At 43.6% G+C, this 16,811-nt stretch overlaps 1 protein-coding gene across 4 annotated transcripts in view; it reads right to left on the bottom strand.

Moving 5' to 3' along the window:
• Nucleotides 1-16,811, bottom strand: part of syt1a (synaptotagmin Ia) — a 195,596-nt gene that overhangs the window by 141,920 nt on the left and 36,865 nt on the right. For 2 of the 4 annotated variants that reach the window (XM_083529050.1, XM_083529053.1), the window contains exon 2: nt 10,194-10,330. The gene's annotated coding sequence lies outside the window, so the exon portion shown is untranslated. The remainder of the gene's footprint in view (nt 1-10,193; nt 10,331-16,811) is intronic. The other 2 variants (XM_083529049.1, XM_083529051.1) reach the window with 2 other exon arrangements.

The raw sequence follows: 16,811 nt of genomic DNA, 5'->3' as shown, positions 1-16,811 counted from the left end.
CTGGGGTTGGGGTTTTATTGGGGTTGATGAACTGGGGTTGGGGCTGTATTGGGGTTGATGAACTGGGGTTGGGGCTGTATTGGGGTTGATGAACTGGGGTTGGGGTTGTATTGGGGTTGATTAGTAACCGTTATGCCGCCCTTAGTCACAATCCGAAGGCCAAGGTTCTTTTACTGATGTTTATTACACTTGACTTCAATACCAACATCGACAGGGACATCAACACCGACATCAACACTATAAAACTGAATAAAAGGATAAATATACATTATGGCCACCTGCCATTTCCCAAAAACGACACAAGCCTCCAATAAGGGTATTTGTAAGATCAGGCCCTTTCAGTAAATGGTCATTAAGATAAGTACTCTGAAATCTTGCTGAGCAATAAAATATGATGCGGATCTTGCCTGGCTTCTGTGGGTTGTAAACCCCATGATGAGGTATATACCATTGCTGCTGATTGCTCATTTCCACCTCAGGAAACTTTTCCGTGTCGCCTCTGGTTATCATCTCCGTCATGAAAGCTAGGTAGTCTCTGTAATATTGCTCATCCTTCCTCAGACGTTCCTCTAGGAATTGTCGATATTCTGCACAAGCCTTGTTGTTTGGCAGATTTGGGCTCTCACCCTTAAACAGAAATAGCACCTTGCAGTGTCCATCTTGATTTTCCTTAATGCCTTTGTTTAACTCTCTCTAAAAACTGCAGGTCTTGTGACACAGAGAACTCTTGCTTATTCCTTTCAGCAAAATCCGACTCAAAGACTTTGAGAATATCCATCCATCCATCCATCCATCCATCTTCTCCCGCTTATCCGAGGCCGGGTCGCGGGGGCAGCAGTTTAAGCAAAGATGCCCAGACTTCCCTCTCCCTAGCCACTTCTTCCAGCTCTTCCGGGGGGACACCAAGGCGTTCCCAGGCCAGCCGGGAGACATAGTCTCTCCAGCGTGTCCTAGGTCTTCCTTCTCCTCCCAGTGGGACGCGGCCGGAACACCTTCCCAGGAAGGCGTCCAGGAGGCATCCGGAACTTTGAGAATATCCGTAGAAGTGATTTCCTTAACCTTGTTCCTACACACAAAGTGAATTTCAGACTTGAGTTTGTAAGATGATTCAACAACTTGCTTGACAATGTTCCAACAAGAACTTAACCACTCTGGTAATTTGGCCACAATTTGGCCACAACATTCTGGACACAATCATTCAGAACTTGTAAACCTTGAACATAAGGCATGGCTGATTCAACACTGTTTAGGAAATCGACAAACTCACGGAGATCTTTAGTGTCTTTGCTAGCGATCTTATGCCATGACTGTATCTTGTCACGATATGACTTGCCAACTAGGAATAGATTTCCGAATCGGTCGTCGAGTGTGTTTCAAGCAGCAATATAAGCGGCTTCTGTTCCCACCATGAAATGCCCTTTGATAGCTCTCTTGGCCGGACCACTGACATACTTGCGTAAAAATGCGTAAAAAAAAAGGATACATTTACACAAATACATTCAGTTACAAAGGAAGATACAACATTAAATTTAGACATAAAACAGGAAATAAACCTACATACCACTTTGCCATACAACTTCTTGCACAAACTTATATTTCATTGAACACATCGTACTTTACAATAAGCGTTGCAGCTTTTAATGCTCATCATGGCTTTTTCTCGCATGAGGTGAACAGGAAGTGACCTGTAAGTATGATGGGATACGTATTAATATAACCCAAACTTGTGATATCACATAAATCTTGGAAAATCAAAAACTTATTTAGTCTACCAGTCAGAATCTACACATTATAAAAATTGTTGAATTATAAAAATAAACAAGTTAAACAAACAAAAAAATAACCGAAATAAATTAACATTTAATTGTGAAGGCGCCACCTTGTGGACATGACATAGCGTAAGCGGAATGTTTATGACTGCAGATACAACCGTGTGGAAAAACCTCTTAAAGCTTCTTATTTAAAGAAGGTGAATCTTGTTTATTTCCTCAGTCACACTCCGTCTCCTGTCTGCAGCTACTGAAACACTCCAACAACACAAACCCGCCGAGCAGACACACAACCCTTAATAACGTGATAAAGCTAGTTCACATCTCTTCAATAAAGCACTGGTGTGTTGGACAATGGGAGCAGAACGCCGCTGTAATATCCGCTGCTCACACGTATCGCCTCAGACTTTCATTAACGCGGAAAATTCTTAAAGCCCATCTTCAGAATCTTATCTTACAATTACATTGTGCCCACACACACACACACACACACACACACACACACACACACACACACACACACACACACACACACTATGGTGGGGTGCTCGGAGCCAGTCTGAACGTTACAGGCCGATTGATTCCAGAACTGTGAAGATATGAATTTGGCATGGAAAGGTTGGCATCTCCAAGCTGCCAGTTCTGATTTGTGTGCTTGTGAAGGCTGCAGCAGTATTCCCACACAGCGAGGTGTTTTCTCAGACGCTGAAAATGGAAATTTTTGCACAACCAGGTGAGAAACATTTTCATTTCTGTACAAAGCTCGATGTGATGCTGTTTCCAAAGATAATGAGATGTAATCACAATTTCAAAAGTTCTGGCATTGGTTGTACCTGCAGAAACATGCCATGGTGTGTGTGTGTGTGTGTGTGTGTGTGTGTGTGTGTGTGTGTGTGTGTGTGTGAACACACTAATTCTCATCTTCCCGCCATGCTGATGAAGAATTCTCATTGTGGAATGCTGTGCTGAATTCAGAAGCTGCGCTTTTGTTCTCGTATCGTCCGCCGGTCTGCCAGTGCAGCATAATTACTTTTCCTGAGTCAAATGGCCTTTTCTTTGTCGCCTCGACGTGAAAACAGGTTGCGCTTATTAACAATGTGCCAAAAACGCCATTGTTTTAGTGACGGAAATTAAATTCAAGACATCAGTTCTGCTTGGAAGTCTACTGAAGGGAGGAGGATAATTAAATGCGATCCACACCATTGTTATTTTGTTGTCGTCTGTTTCTTCCCCCCTCTCCCTCCCCCTCTCCCTCCCCCCCTCTCTCCCTCTCTTTGGGGCTGTGTGCACTCAGATAGGTGGAGGAGGAAGAGGAACTGTTCAGCTCCAGCCAAGCTGTCAATCACAACCTCTTTTCCCTCAACATCAACAACGTAGTGATAATCAGGACTCTACACGTAAAAGAGGGAAAGAATCGCAGCCAAACGCGGAGGAACGCTCCGTCTGGAAAGCGTTCCGCCGTCCATATTAACAGGGTGACATCTGACAGCAGGACAACTTGGTGCAGATGTGTACAGACAGATTACCGAGTCTGCATTCACCACGCTAACACCAGCTAAATGTCATTGCTGTATACGCCATAAATGCTCACAAACTAGCCATGGCTTTCTGTGTGTAGAGTTTCCAGCAGACCTCCATCTCAGCCAGGGCCCTGACTCGGAGAAACACAGGAACCCCAGGGGAACCCCAGAGGAACCCCAGGGGGAATCCAGGGTTTGTATAGATTTACATAAGGAGCTCTATTTCAGATTATCACCTAATTAATTATTATTATTATAATTTTCATTCACTAATATAACACGGACTTTCAGTCTTTTAAAATTCAATATTTCCCTTTTTGTGGAGTTTTTAACTCAAGCTGCATGAACTCCACATGTCTGGACCAAATCCATCAGAGTGTTGTCTGATCACATGCTTCATTTACATGGTTGGCATTTGGCAGATGCTTTTATCCTCAGTGACTTACAATTATCTAATTTTTTCCACTGAGCAGTTAAGGGGTTAAGGGCCTTACCCAGGGGCCCAGCAGTGACAGCTTGTTGGTGATTGGATTTAAACTCATGACCTTCTGATCCAAAGCCCAACATGTTAACCACTGAGTAACAGCTGTCGTAGGAGATGAGACACGAGGAACATCTGACCTTCTGTAAAAGCAGGCAAAGTTTGTTTACTTTAGTATATTTGAAATATTTCATATTTCTAAAACCTTCGTAGACACAATCCTTATACACAACATTATCCACTGCACAGGGGCTCTTCAACTCGCATCACCACAGTGGAGATTTCTTACAAATAAGATTCAAGTTAACGTGTCGAAAATACAAGATGGAAAAACCAACAAATGAACTAAATAAATAAATAAACACAGACCGTCTCCGTGAATGAACTTCAGTAACAATAATCAGCAAACAGTTACTAAAAATCTCTCGTTATATTTTAGAATAGAATGAAATAGCTGAATAAAGCTGGGGGTTAGGGGCCTTGCTCGGGGGCCCAAGAGTGGGAGCCGTCCTGATCAATAACCCAGAGTCTTAACCACTGAGCTCCCACTATTAAATAAGAAGGCAATGAATAAACTTCTAGACAAAAACATCTAAATTAATATTTGATAAATATCAACAGAATTGAGTTGTTTTGAAAGGCAGAAGTAAATTCGAGTTGAAAACTTACGAGTTGGACTTAAACACCAAGAAACATGAAACCTGAGCAGAATCCAACAGCAGAGACGACAGCGACATGAGCAAGAGAACTCACGATCAAGAAGTGAGCAGTGAAGTGTGAGTTCATAAACATACGTATCAGTGGTGCACAAAGACCTAAAGAGCTCTATAATAACATCTATAGACTTTTCTTTTATTTCATTGTATTTATTTATATTTGAATTGTTTCTTTTTGTGTAAAAGTTTTTAGTTCATTAAAACTGATTGTTCTGCTCCTCAGGGTCTCACTAGTGTTTTTACAGACTTAAGCAGTTGCATCATTGAGAGAAACGAGTGTTTGGAGTGAATGAATATTCCAGGTTTGGATTTGTTTGTAATTCTGAGACAGGAGCAGATGGAGCTCGACACAGTGCTCTGATTGATCTGAGCATGCTAAGGTGGAATAACAAACCTACAGAGGATCATCAGGAAAGCAGCTGTTTCTCCTCCAGGTACCATCACGAATGAAGGCACTGAGTCGGATCTTTTCACACAAATCTCACCAGACACCTTCGGTTACAAATCCGGCCGTAAATTCATCACGACTTCGACTTGGCGGTCCGAGTCTCAGGGTGTAATTATGTATTTCAGAAACTCTCATTATTAACAGAAAGACTTTTAACCTCAAAAACAGCAGAGAAAATATTTTCTCAATTTTATGGCTGGGAAATTCTCCTGCTGTTGAGCTGCTGTGGCAGGTTTCAGTATATTTCATCACCTTCACTACACTGCTATTACATAACATTTAGCAAATATTCTGGTCTAAAGTGAAGCTTCTGCTCAGCTCCGCCCAAAGACCCCGAGTGAGACCCTGAATTACAGAAACACTGCTTCTTCACAAGACCCCAAATAAAGTGTGAGTTTTATTCGTCTGAGAAAATTACAATTTAATTATTTAACATTACACAACACCACACAACATTACACAACACCACACACCACACAACATTACACAACACCACACAACATTACACATTACACATCACAACACCACACAACATTACACAACAAAACACACCACACAACGCCACACAACATTACACAACACCACACCACACAACGCCACACAACATTACACAACACCACACAACATTACACATTACACAACATCACAACACCACACAACATTACACAACAAAACACACCACACAACGCCACACAACATTACACAACACCACACCACACAACGCCACACAACATTACACAACACCATACAACATTACACAACAAAACACACCACACAACGCCACACAACATTACACATTACACAACATCACAACACCACACAACATTACACAACACCACACAACATTACACATTACACAACATCACAACACCACACAACATTACACAACAAAACACACCACACAACGCCACACAACATTACACAACACCACACCACACAACGCCACACAACATTACACAACACCACACAACATTACACAACAAAACACACCACACAACGCCACACAACATTACACATTACACAACATCACAACACCACACAACATTACACAACAAAACACACCACACAACGCCACACAACATTACACAACACCACACCACACAACGCCACACAACATTACACAACACCACACAACATTACACAACACCACACAACATTACACATCACACAACACCACACAACATTACAAAACAACACCACAAATGCCACACATCACACAACCTTACACAACACCACACAACATTACAAAACAACACCACAAATGCCACACATCACACAACCTTACACAACACCACACAACATTACACAACATTTCACCTGGGAAAATATAGGAGCATGTAAGAGTATGAAAATTCCGGACTGTGAAAGTTCAAATCACTAGAAATGGCTTGGGAACCTACACAGAATAAAGAATATCAGAAACTCATAGCATTTGCAGCACATGGCCTTCATTACTGAGATTCTAGAGCAGTGAAAACATGAGGCCCTGAATACAGAGAATACAGGATATTATGTGACCTTGGAAATATATAGGTTTCAGAAATATAGAGCATTAAATATAAAGGCTTCCTTAGAACAAAATAAATCAAGAAATCCAAGAAATATGAAACTCTGCGACTTTGAAGCCGTGGTAACCTGTAACCCTTAGGATACAAAGTGCTGGAGATAAAAACCAATGGAACATTGAATCCCAAAAATATGGAACCCTGTGAAAATGGGAACATGGGGCTGGGATGGGAACAATAACCTTGGGTTCACCTCGAAAACAGAATGTTGTGCAAAAATAGAGCCCTGAGAATCTAAAGCCTTGGTAAAAAGGAGATGTAGAGACATGGAAACATTGAACTCTGAGAATTTATGTCGTTCGGGATACAAGATTTTTGAAATAAATTACTAATGGAACATCTTGGAAAATTTAAAACCATGTACCAATAGGGTTCTGGGAATAGACCCTATGGAATGTTAAGGAAAACAAATCTCTAGGAAGATGAAGTATTAGGAACACAAGGTGCTGAAAAGCTAGAACTCTTGGGACATCAGACCCTGGAGAAATAAGGTTGTGGGAATAAAAGGGTTCAGAGAATTCAGAGCCCAGGAAATTTGAGGCTTTGGAAATTTAACCCCATGTATCCCTAGAGATCTTTGGAAGAATAGAACCCTGTGGGAATTTAGAGCTCTGGGTATATGAGACCAAATCATGAATTCTGGGAGGAGCAGGCTCTGGAAACATGGACTCCTGAAAATACAGGCCCTAATAAAGGAGATCCATGGGGAACACCAGGCCTGGAGGAAATATGGCCCTGGAAACAGAGTACATTGAGTATTACATCTTGTGGACACGGGGCATTGTAATGTTCCTGAAAACGTAGGAAAGTGCCAGCTAAGAACACTGACAAATGTGAAATATCTGCTCCAGAGATCTTTTATTCGATCTAATTGTATTCATGGCCAGGTCCTAACCAATTACCTCTACCACAAAACAGATACCAAAACCCTGAAGGTAAAAAACCTCCTTTCATGAAAAATCTGAAAATCTGTAAAAAAGACAAGAAAAAAAAACGAAAAAAAAAAACACGGATTTGTTGAAAATGTTGGATTATGTTGAAAGTCTGATTCAATGCCACATGTTGTTCTTAGTGCTGCTGTGATGGTCTATCAAACCTCCTCCACTGAGCCGTGTCCTGCCTCTGCTCTTAATCCAAACCAAGCTAATGTTACTAATCTGCAGCAAGCGGTCCGTGTTGGCATTTCCACTAACCACCGCATCAGTCCACACTTTCACCCCATAGCAACTGCACACTCCATTACAGAGAGTATTACTGCTCTGCTGTCGAGCCCCATGATAGATTTAAATCTTCATCCAGTCGCCGCTCTCCACGAGCCCATTACGAGAGAATGACAGCACGAGGAATCAGACACGGCCCTAATCACGCAATCAAAATGCATTATTTGGCTTCTCCAGGTGCGTACTGTACTCAATTGATTCCCATCGAGCTCGTCTCTATGGAAATCTGTGTTCACGCCTTGATTATGTTGAGCAGAGAGAGAGAGAGAGAGAGAGAGAGAGAGAGAGAGAGGGAGAGGGAGAGAGAGAGGGAGAGAGGGAAAGAGAGAGAGAGAGAGAGAGAGAGAGAGAGGGAGAGGGAGAGAGGGAGAGAGGGAAAGAGAGAGAGGTAGAGAGAGAGAGAGAGAGAGAGAGATAGGGAGAGAGAGGTATAGAGAGAGAGAGAGAGAGAGAGAGAGAGAGAGAGAGGGGGGGGGGGGGGAGAGAGAGAGAGAGGGAGAGAGAGAGAGAGGCAGAGGGAGAGGGGGAGAGGGAAAGAGAGAGAGGTAGAGAGAGAGAGAGAGAGAGAGAGAGAGAGAGAGAGAGAGAGATAGGGAGAGAGATAGGGAGAGAGAGGTATAGAGAGAGAGAGAGAGAGAGAGAGAGAGAGGGGGAGAGAGAGAGAGAGAGAGAGAGAGGGAGAGAGAGAGAGAGGTAGAGAGAGAGAGAGGGAGAGAGGGATGGGGGAGAGAAAGAGGTAGAGAGAGAGAGGGGGAGAGGTAGAGAGAGAGACAGAGGTAGAGAGAGAGAGGGAGAGAGGTAGAGAGAGAGAGGGAGAGAGGGATGATATTATGGGATGGGATGTAATTACGCCTGCAGTGACAGGTCGCTGTTTAGCTGAAGAGGAATCACTACATCTCTATATTGGCTCTTTTCTCAAAGCTGCACGTGATTAAACGTTTACAGAACGTGTGAGAGTGGTCTGGAGCTGTGGGGGTTCAAATCCCACGACTCTCCATTAACTCACAAGTTCTTATGTCTGAGTGTAGACTGGGATCGGTCCCAACACTAACCTGACGCTCACACTAGCAAGTCACAGCAGCACATTTTCTCTGCATGTGCAGAAGGTGACGCTGTGATTCCTGCTAGAATGGAGAGATTTCCTCAGTTCAGTGCAGATTGATTGTGACCTGGTTCCTCACCCACAACCTCCACTTGAAGAACTTTGCATTATACTCCAGAGCAACACACATTTATCACATTTATACAACTGAGCAGCTTCGGGGTTGAGGGCTTTGCTCGGGGTGGGGCTGGGATTTGAACTCAAGACCACCGATCTAAAGTCCAATGCTTTAATCCTTAAGCTACCACAGATCTCCAGATCTAAGCAGGAACACTGAGCAGAAACACTGAGCAGGAACACTGTGCAGGAACACTGAGCAGAAACACTGAGCAGAAACACTGTGCAGGAACACTGAGCAGGGACACCGAGCAGAAACACTGAACAGGAACACTGTGCAGGAACACTGTGCAGGAACACTGAGCAGGAACACTGTGCAGGAACACTGTGCAGGAACACTGTGCAGGAACACTGAGCAGAAACACTGAGCAGGAACACTGTGCAGGAACACTGAGCAGAAACACTGAACAGGAACACTGTGCAGGAACACTGTGCAGGAACACTAAGCAGAAACACTGAGCAGAAACACTGAACAGGAACACTGTGGAGGAACACTGTGCAGGAACACTGAGCAGGGACACTGAGCAGGGACACTGAGCAGGGACACTGAGCAGGAAAACTGAACAGGAACACTGAGCAGGAACACTGAGCAGGGACACTGAGCAGGGATCAGTCTCTACTGTTCTGAATCAGAAGAAATCAGGAGTTCCTGGAGGATTGCTGTGTTTTGTCCCTGCATGGTGTAAGAATGTAAATGTTGGGGACTGCAGTAAATTGGATTGCGTTTAGCTCATTAAAAGGCAGAGGGGTGCAGTGAGTGACAGAACTCTTCACCAGCTCGCTAACAAGCGCTGATGGTTCAGCAGACGCTCGTGTTGGTGGAGATGATTGTGTAGTAGGTGTACAGCAAGTGTTAGAGGTTAATTAGGAGATTTATTATCCACAATTCCCTCAAGGAGAAACATCTCACAATCTCACAACACATACTCCACATGCTCGTGTACCTACTGTAAAAACACATCAACTTCCTCAGAAGTCAGCTGATTGGGCAATATTAGCATTAGGGGCGGAGTTAGGACTGAGGTAGCATTCTGATAGGATCGGATTTTCTTTATTGTGTATTTGAAATAATGTTTTAGGAATGTGATATTGGAAAAATGGAAATGATCCTGTGTTCTCTATACAACAAATTCCATATGTAACACACACACACACACACACACACACACACACACACACACACCTATACGAACACAGTGTCTTCAGGGGTGTGGCAGGAGGGTATCAGTAAGTCACATTATCATGAATGTTATACAAGATGTGCATGTGTTAGCAATTTACTAACTCACCCAAACCTGGTGGACGCGGAGCTTCTCTGCTACGCCCTGATGAACCTGGTGGTTTTAGTTGGAGATGATCGAGGGTGTGAGCACTTCCTGGAGCATCTGTACACTGAGGAAAAAGTGAAAACCTCTTTTAAATTCAGGATATAACACAATTCTCTACCAACATGTCAGTGTCAGTGTTAGAATGGGATTATTTTTACTGCTGGTTGTAATAAGTTTCCTCATCGTTACCTTCAAAACTAATCCCAACTGAACAGGGCTCCACACAACCATGTGCTCAATTCGTTTAAAAGTATTGAGAGATCTGACTTTTCCAGACTTTTCCAGACAAATATATGTTTCTTCTCCAAACTGAGACACCCAATTGCGTCTTTGTATGCTGAGGCATAAAATGTTGCCTTCACTTGAGCTTGAAATTGCCCCTGTGCACAAAGCCAGTTCCACGTGGGTTGGAATGGAAGATCTCCTGCTATGGAGCTATTAACAGCTTTGGGATGAAAGTGAACCCAGACTGCACCCCAGTGTCCACAAACTTTTGGTAAACTCACTGTAATTTATATGAGTAATAATCCAAGGGCCACGTCACACCTTTTGCCCAAATAATCAGAATACAAGAAACTTTATATCTTCTTGAAGAGTATCATAAAGAAAAATCTCCAAGAACTCTGCAGTATTAATAAGTTATACATTTTAGGGTTAGGAGCTCAGTGTTAAAGGCTCTGGGTTACTGATCAGAAGGTCTGGGGTTTAAGACCTGGCATCACAAAGCTGACACGCTTGGGGCCCCTGAGTGAGGCCCCTAACCCTCTGCGCTCCAGGGGCAGTGTATCATGGCTGACTCTGGGCTCTGACTCCAGCTTCTGAACATCACTGGGATATAACGTACACTAACTCCTCACTACTCTTCATGTATGACAAGTGGAAAAATGTTTTGTCACTCGTTGCATGCTGGGAAATCCACACCGACTCGCGCTAAAACAGATGCATGAAGAGTCACAGCGTTCACTTTTCAGGGTTTCTACAGGTCAAGCTGAAGACTTCTAAAGTCCTTTATCACAAAATCAAAAACACACGAATACGTTGTTAGTAATGGTGTAACTGATAAAAAGTCTCTTTGTTTCTAAAGGCAGGGAGATGTTCCACTGCACCTCATGAGTGAGTCTATGAGACAGAGCCCAGAAACATCTGGTTTAGGGGTTCTGATCCGCCTTTCCTTCCGGCACGCGATCGGCAACGTAAACACCAGCAGCACGGCGCGTGATTCACGCTTACGATCTATTCACGCAGCAGAAAGAAAAACACGACCTTTCAGGAAAGAGCAGAATAAAAAAGACAGAAATTTGGTGAATGGTGACAGATGGCACATGAAAGGAGAAGAGAGAAGATAAATAAAAAAAGAAGCGGAGTATCTAACTTCATGTATGATCCATGTTACTAGGCAACTCTCATTGAAACCCTGGTGTAATTCAGACGGAGCTCGAACGCTTCTCAGCGCAGGAACTGAAACAACACGGCTCAGCGAGGGGGCGGAAGGGGGCTGAAAATAGTCCACCTTTCAAGTGCATCGCTCTGAGGGACGACGTGTCCAACAGATTTATGCCAATTTCATTACTGGGATTTATTTCAGTGTTTGTTTGCAGGAGGCATCAACATGACGTCTGCTATTTATTACATTCACATTCATTCATTTGGCACAAGCTTCTAGCAATGTGCCTGAAAAAGTGGGACAGAATCGCCTGCTAGACTCATCATCATCATCATCATCATCATTATCATCATCATCATCGTCATCATTACCATTTTCATCACCACCATCAACATTATCATCATCATCATCACCATCACAATAATAATAATAATAATAATAATAATAATAATAATAATAATAATGCTGATCCGTACACGTTGTTCTGATGTTCTCCGAGGTTCTGCTGTATGAGATCTCAGACCTGTGCTGTAGGATCAACTTGTGGCTGGTTTTGTTTCTTACACTGCTGCTCCTCTCAGACAGCTGGTGTGTGACTGCCATCTTCTGAAAGCAGCTTGAGCTTCTTCCAGAAGAAACAAGTTTATCAGAGAAACGATCGCTCACATCTTGTGTTCACGTCAACCAAGCACAACAAAACGATTCATTACAGTGGAGTGGAGCTCTCCACCTCTTCTCCAACACCTGATCTCCTCCACCTCTTCTCCACCTAATCATCTCCTCCACCTCTTCTCCACCACATGATCTCCTCCACCTCTTCTCCACCACCTGATCTCCTCCACCTCTTCTCCAACACCTGATCTCCTCCACCTCTTCTCCACCTAATCATCTCCTCCACCTCTTCTCCACCACATGATCTCCTCCACCTCTTCTCCACCACCTGATCTCCTCCACCTCTTCTCCACCACCTGATCTCCTCCACCTCTTCTCCACCTAATCATCTCCTCCACCTCTTCTCCACCACATGATCTCCTCCACCTCTTCTCCACCACCTGCTCTCCTTCACCTCTTCTCCACCACCTGATCTCCTCCACCTCTTCTCCACCTAATCATCTCCTCCACTTCTTCTCCACCACCTGATCTCCTCCACCTCTTCTCCAACACCTGATCTCCTCCACCTCTTCTCCACCTAATCATCTCCTCCACCTCTTCTCCACCACATGATCTCCTCCACCTCTTCTCCACCACCTGATCTCCTCCACCTCTTCTCCACCACCTGATCTCCTCCACCTCTTCTCCACCTAATCATCTCCTCCACTTCTTCTCCACCACCTGATCTCCTCCACCTCTTCTCCAACACCTGATCTCCTCCACCTCTTCTCCACCTAATCATCTCCTCCACCTCTTCTCCACCACATGATCTCCTCCACCTCTTCTCCACCACCTGATCTCCTCCACCTCTTCTCCACCACCTGATCTCCTCCACCTCTTCTCCAACACCTGATCTCCTCCACCTCTTCTCCACCTAATCATCTCCTCCACTTCTTCTCCACCACCTGATCTCCTCCACCTCTTCTCCACCACCTAATCTCCTCCACCTCTTCTCCACCACCTGATATTTTAAATGATTTAAAGTAATAATGGTGGTTTAAATTACGTGAATTACGGTTTTAAAAATGTAAGAAGTAGAAAGTACAGATATTTGTGTGACAATTTAATGAGGAAAATTAAAAAAAATACAAATAAATAGTGAAGTAAAAAAAATGATACCAGAAAAATCTACTGAAATACAATAACAAAGAATTTTTTGTGTGTGTTTTAACTGTAGTGTGTTGTGTGTGTGTGTGTGTGTGTGTGTATTAACCTGTAGTGTGTTGTGTGTGTGTGTGTGTGTGTGTGTGTGTGTGTGTGTGTATTAACCTGTAGTGTGTTGTGTGTGTGTGTGTGTGTGTGTGTGTGTGTATTAACCTGTAGTGTGTTGTGTGTGTGTGTGTGTGTGTGTATTAACCTGTAGTGTGTTGTGTGTGTGTGTGTAATAACCTGTAGTGTGTTGTGTTGTGTGTGTGTGTGTGTGTATTAACCTGTAGTGTGTTGTGTGTGTGTGTGTGTGTGTGTGTATTAACCTGTAGTGTGTTGTGTGTGTGTGTGTGTGTGTGTGTGAGTGTGTGTGTGGGTGTGTATTAACCTGTAGTGTGTTGTGTGTGTGTGTGTGTGTGTGTGTATTAACCTGTAGTGTGTTGTGTGTGTGTGTGTGTGTGTGTGTATTAACCTGTAGTGTGTTGTGTGTGTGTGTGTGTGTGTATTAACCTGTAGTGTGTTGTGGTGTGTGTGTGTGTGTGTGTGTGTGTGTGTGTGTGTGTGTGTATTAACCTGTAGTGTGTTGTGTGTGTGTGTGTGTGTGTATTAACCTGTAGTGTGTTGTGTGTGTGTGTGTGTGTGTGTATTAACCTGTAGTGTGTTGTGTGTGTGTGTGTGTGTGTGTGTGTGTGTGTGTGTATTAACCTGTAGTGTGTTGTGTGTGTGTGTGTGTGTGTGTGTGTGTGTATTAACCTGTAGTGTGTTGTGTGTGTGTGTGTGTGTGTGTATTAACCTGTAGTGTGTTGTGTGTGTGTGTGTAATAACCTGTAGTGTGTTGTGTTGTGTGTGTGTGTGTGTGTATTAACCTGTAGTGTGTTGTGTGTGTGTGTGTGTGTGTGTGTATTAACCTGTAGTGTGTTGTGTGTGTGTGTGTGTGTGTGTGTGTGTGTGTGTGTGTGTGGGTGTGTATTAACCTGTAGTGTGTTGTGTGTGTGTGTGTGTGTGTGTGTGTATTAACCTGTAGTGTGTTGTGTGTGTGTGTGTGTGTGTGTGTATTAACCTGTAGTGTGTTGTGTGTGTGTGTGTGTGTGTATTAACCTGTAGTGTGTTGTGGTGTGTGTGTGTGTGTGTGTGTGTGTGTGTGTGTGTGTGTGTGTGTGTGTGTATTAACCTGTAGTGTGTTGTGTGTGTGTGTGTGTGTGTATTAACCTGTAGTGTGTTGTGTGTGTGTGTGTGTGTGTGTGTGTGTATTAACCTGTAGTGTGTTGTGTGTGTGTGTGTGTGTGTGTGTGTGTGTGTGTGTGTGTATTAACCTGTAGTGTGTTGTGTGTGTGTGTGTGTGTGTGTGTGTGTGTATTAACCTGTAGTGTGTTGTGTGTGTGTGTGTGTGTGTGTATTAACCTGTAGTGTGTTGTGTGTGTGTGTGTGTGTGTGTGTGTGTGTGTGTGTGTGTGTGTGTGTGTGTGTTAACCTGTAGTGTGTTGTGTGTGTTTTAACTGTAGTGTATTGTGTGTATTGAATTGTAGTGTGATGCTGTGTGTGTAATGCCGAAGGCTAACACATCTGTAATCAGACACAAATGTAAATGTTGAGAAACACAGCTGGAACATGCAGCCAGATGTGATGGGAAGCAGTGTGATGTGCTAACAGCTGGCCTCGGGTCAGTAGTGTCTGCTGCTGTGCTCCTGTGGCTCACTGACTCGCCTCAGATTAGCTTCAGTAATCTTCTGCTCTTAGAGATTTAGCCTCCATCTGCATCACTGACCACACACACACACACACACACACACACACACACACACCGTAAACACACACACACACACACACACACACACACACACGCACGCACACACACACACACACACACTGAGCCTTCGTACACAAACCCATCCTTTGCTATAGTAGCTACCAGTGGGGGTGGTCAGGGTCAGTAAATCTTCTCTGCTGGTCTAAACACTATCAGAAGCTCTGACCCACATTTACAACCTAAACTCTAATATTTGTTCCATGAAATTGTATGAATTTCTTCCATCAGTTTCTTCTCTTCATCTCGTAGTGTTTCTCTCGGCTGCACTGCTTCAGTACGTGGATGTGGATGGTAGATTTTTTGTCCAATCAGATTTCAGCCTCTATGTTTTGCCATGTGAATCTAATCTCCCCAGAACCTTCAGAATCAGTACTGCTGGACTTTTACCATCGAGAATATTACCAACAGCTCTGTTTCTTTATCCAATCAGATTTCAGATTCTCCTCACAGGGCAGATCACTGGCCCAGAATAGCGTCAGCATTGTTCCGTCCTCTGATTGGTTGTTCAGAGGGAAACTGTTACAGCCGAGTTCGATTGGTAAAACACGTGTGTAGCTCTGTGAGGAGGTCGTCCAACCCTGAAGCTAGCTAGCCTGTCTCAGCCCGAGAAAGAGTTTGTTCTCCACTTCCAGACCAGTGAATACGAGCCGTACCACTGGATTACAGCCTCTGGGGGGCGCTGCACATTATAAGTCTGCATCTCTGGTGAGTAGGTTGTGTTTTATTTACATTTTTATGTTTTTGTCATGTTATTAGACAAATATTGATTGTGAACTGCTCCAGATGTTGTAGGTGCACAGTTGTGGTTGTAGTGTGGAGGTTTGGAGTGTAACTGGGTTTGTTGTTTTAGTAAAATGGTTTTCACCTCCAGATGTGAAACGTCTCACTGTAATAGACGTGTTGTTATATTGTGTTTTTGTATTGTATTGATGGTTTCTATAATTGTGAAGTGATAGTGGTGTATTAAGAGGTGGATTAAGTCGAGTACGTCCTCACTGAAGGCCCAGGTACCAAATACTCGGCCCGCCACTGGTAGCTACACTATGAAAAGTTCCTCAAGGCTGTTTAGGTGGTAGATGGAACCTCTAAAAAGCAGCGGTTTCTTTAGCGTATTTATTAAAAATAAATTTGTATTTCTCACATTCACACTAAAAAACTCAGCAGGTTTCTGGCCTTGGCATTGTTTTATATTATGTGTCTCATCCGAATGTAATCATCAGACAAGTTTAGGATCCTGGAGAGTTGAGGAACCTGGCAAGTAACGGAACCTGGTAAATGTAGGAGCTTGGCAAGCTTTAGCACCCAGCAAGTGTATGAACCAACAAGTGCAGGAACTCGGTGAGTGTAGGAACGTGGTAAGTGTAAGAACTTGCCAAGCGTAAAAGCATGGTGAGTTTTGTCACCCTGAGAGTGTAGAAACCCAGCAAGTGCAGGAACTCTGTGAGTGTAGGAGCCTGGTGAGTTTTGGCAGATGATAAGTTGAGAAACCTGGTAAAGGGTAGGAAATGTGTGAACCTGGTGAGTGACGGAGCCTGGTGAGTTTGGGCAACCAGGCAG

The sequence above is a fragment of the Silurus aristotelis genome (genome assembly GCF_946808225.1).
Source record: "Silurus aristotelis genome assembly, chromosome: 24".
In the NCBI taxonomy this organism is placed as follows: Eukaryota; Metazoa; Chordata; class Actinopteri; order Siluriformes; family Siluridae; genus Silurus; species Silurus aristotelis.
Note: the sequence above shows the minus strand (reverse complement) of the source record. Positions and strands in the feature narration are given on the sequence as shown.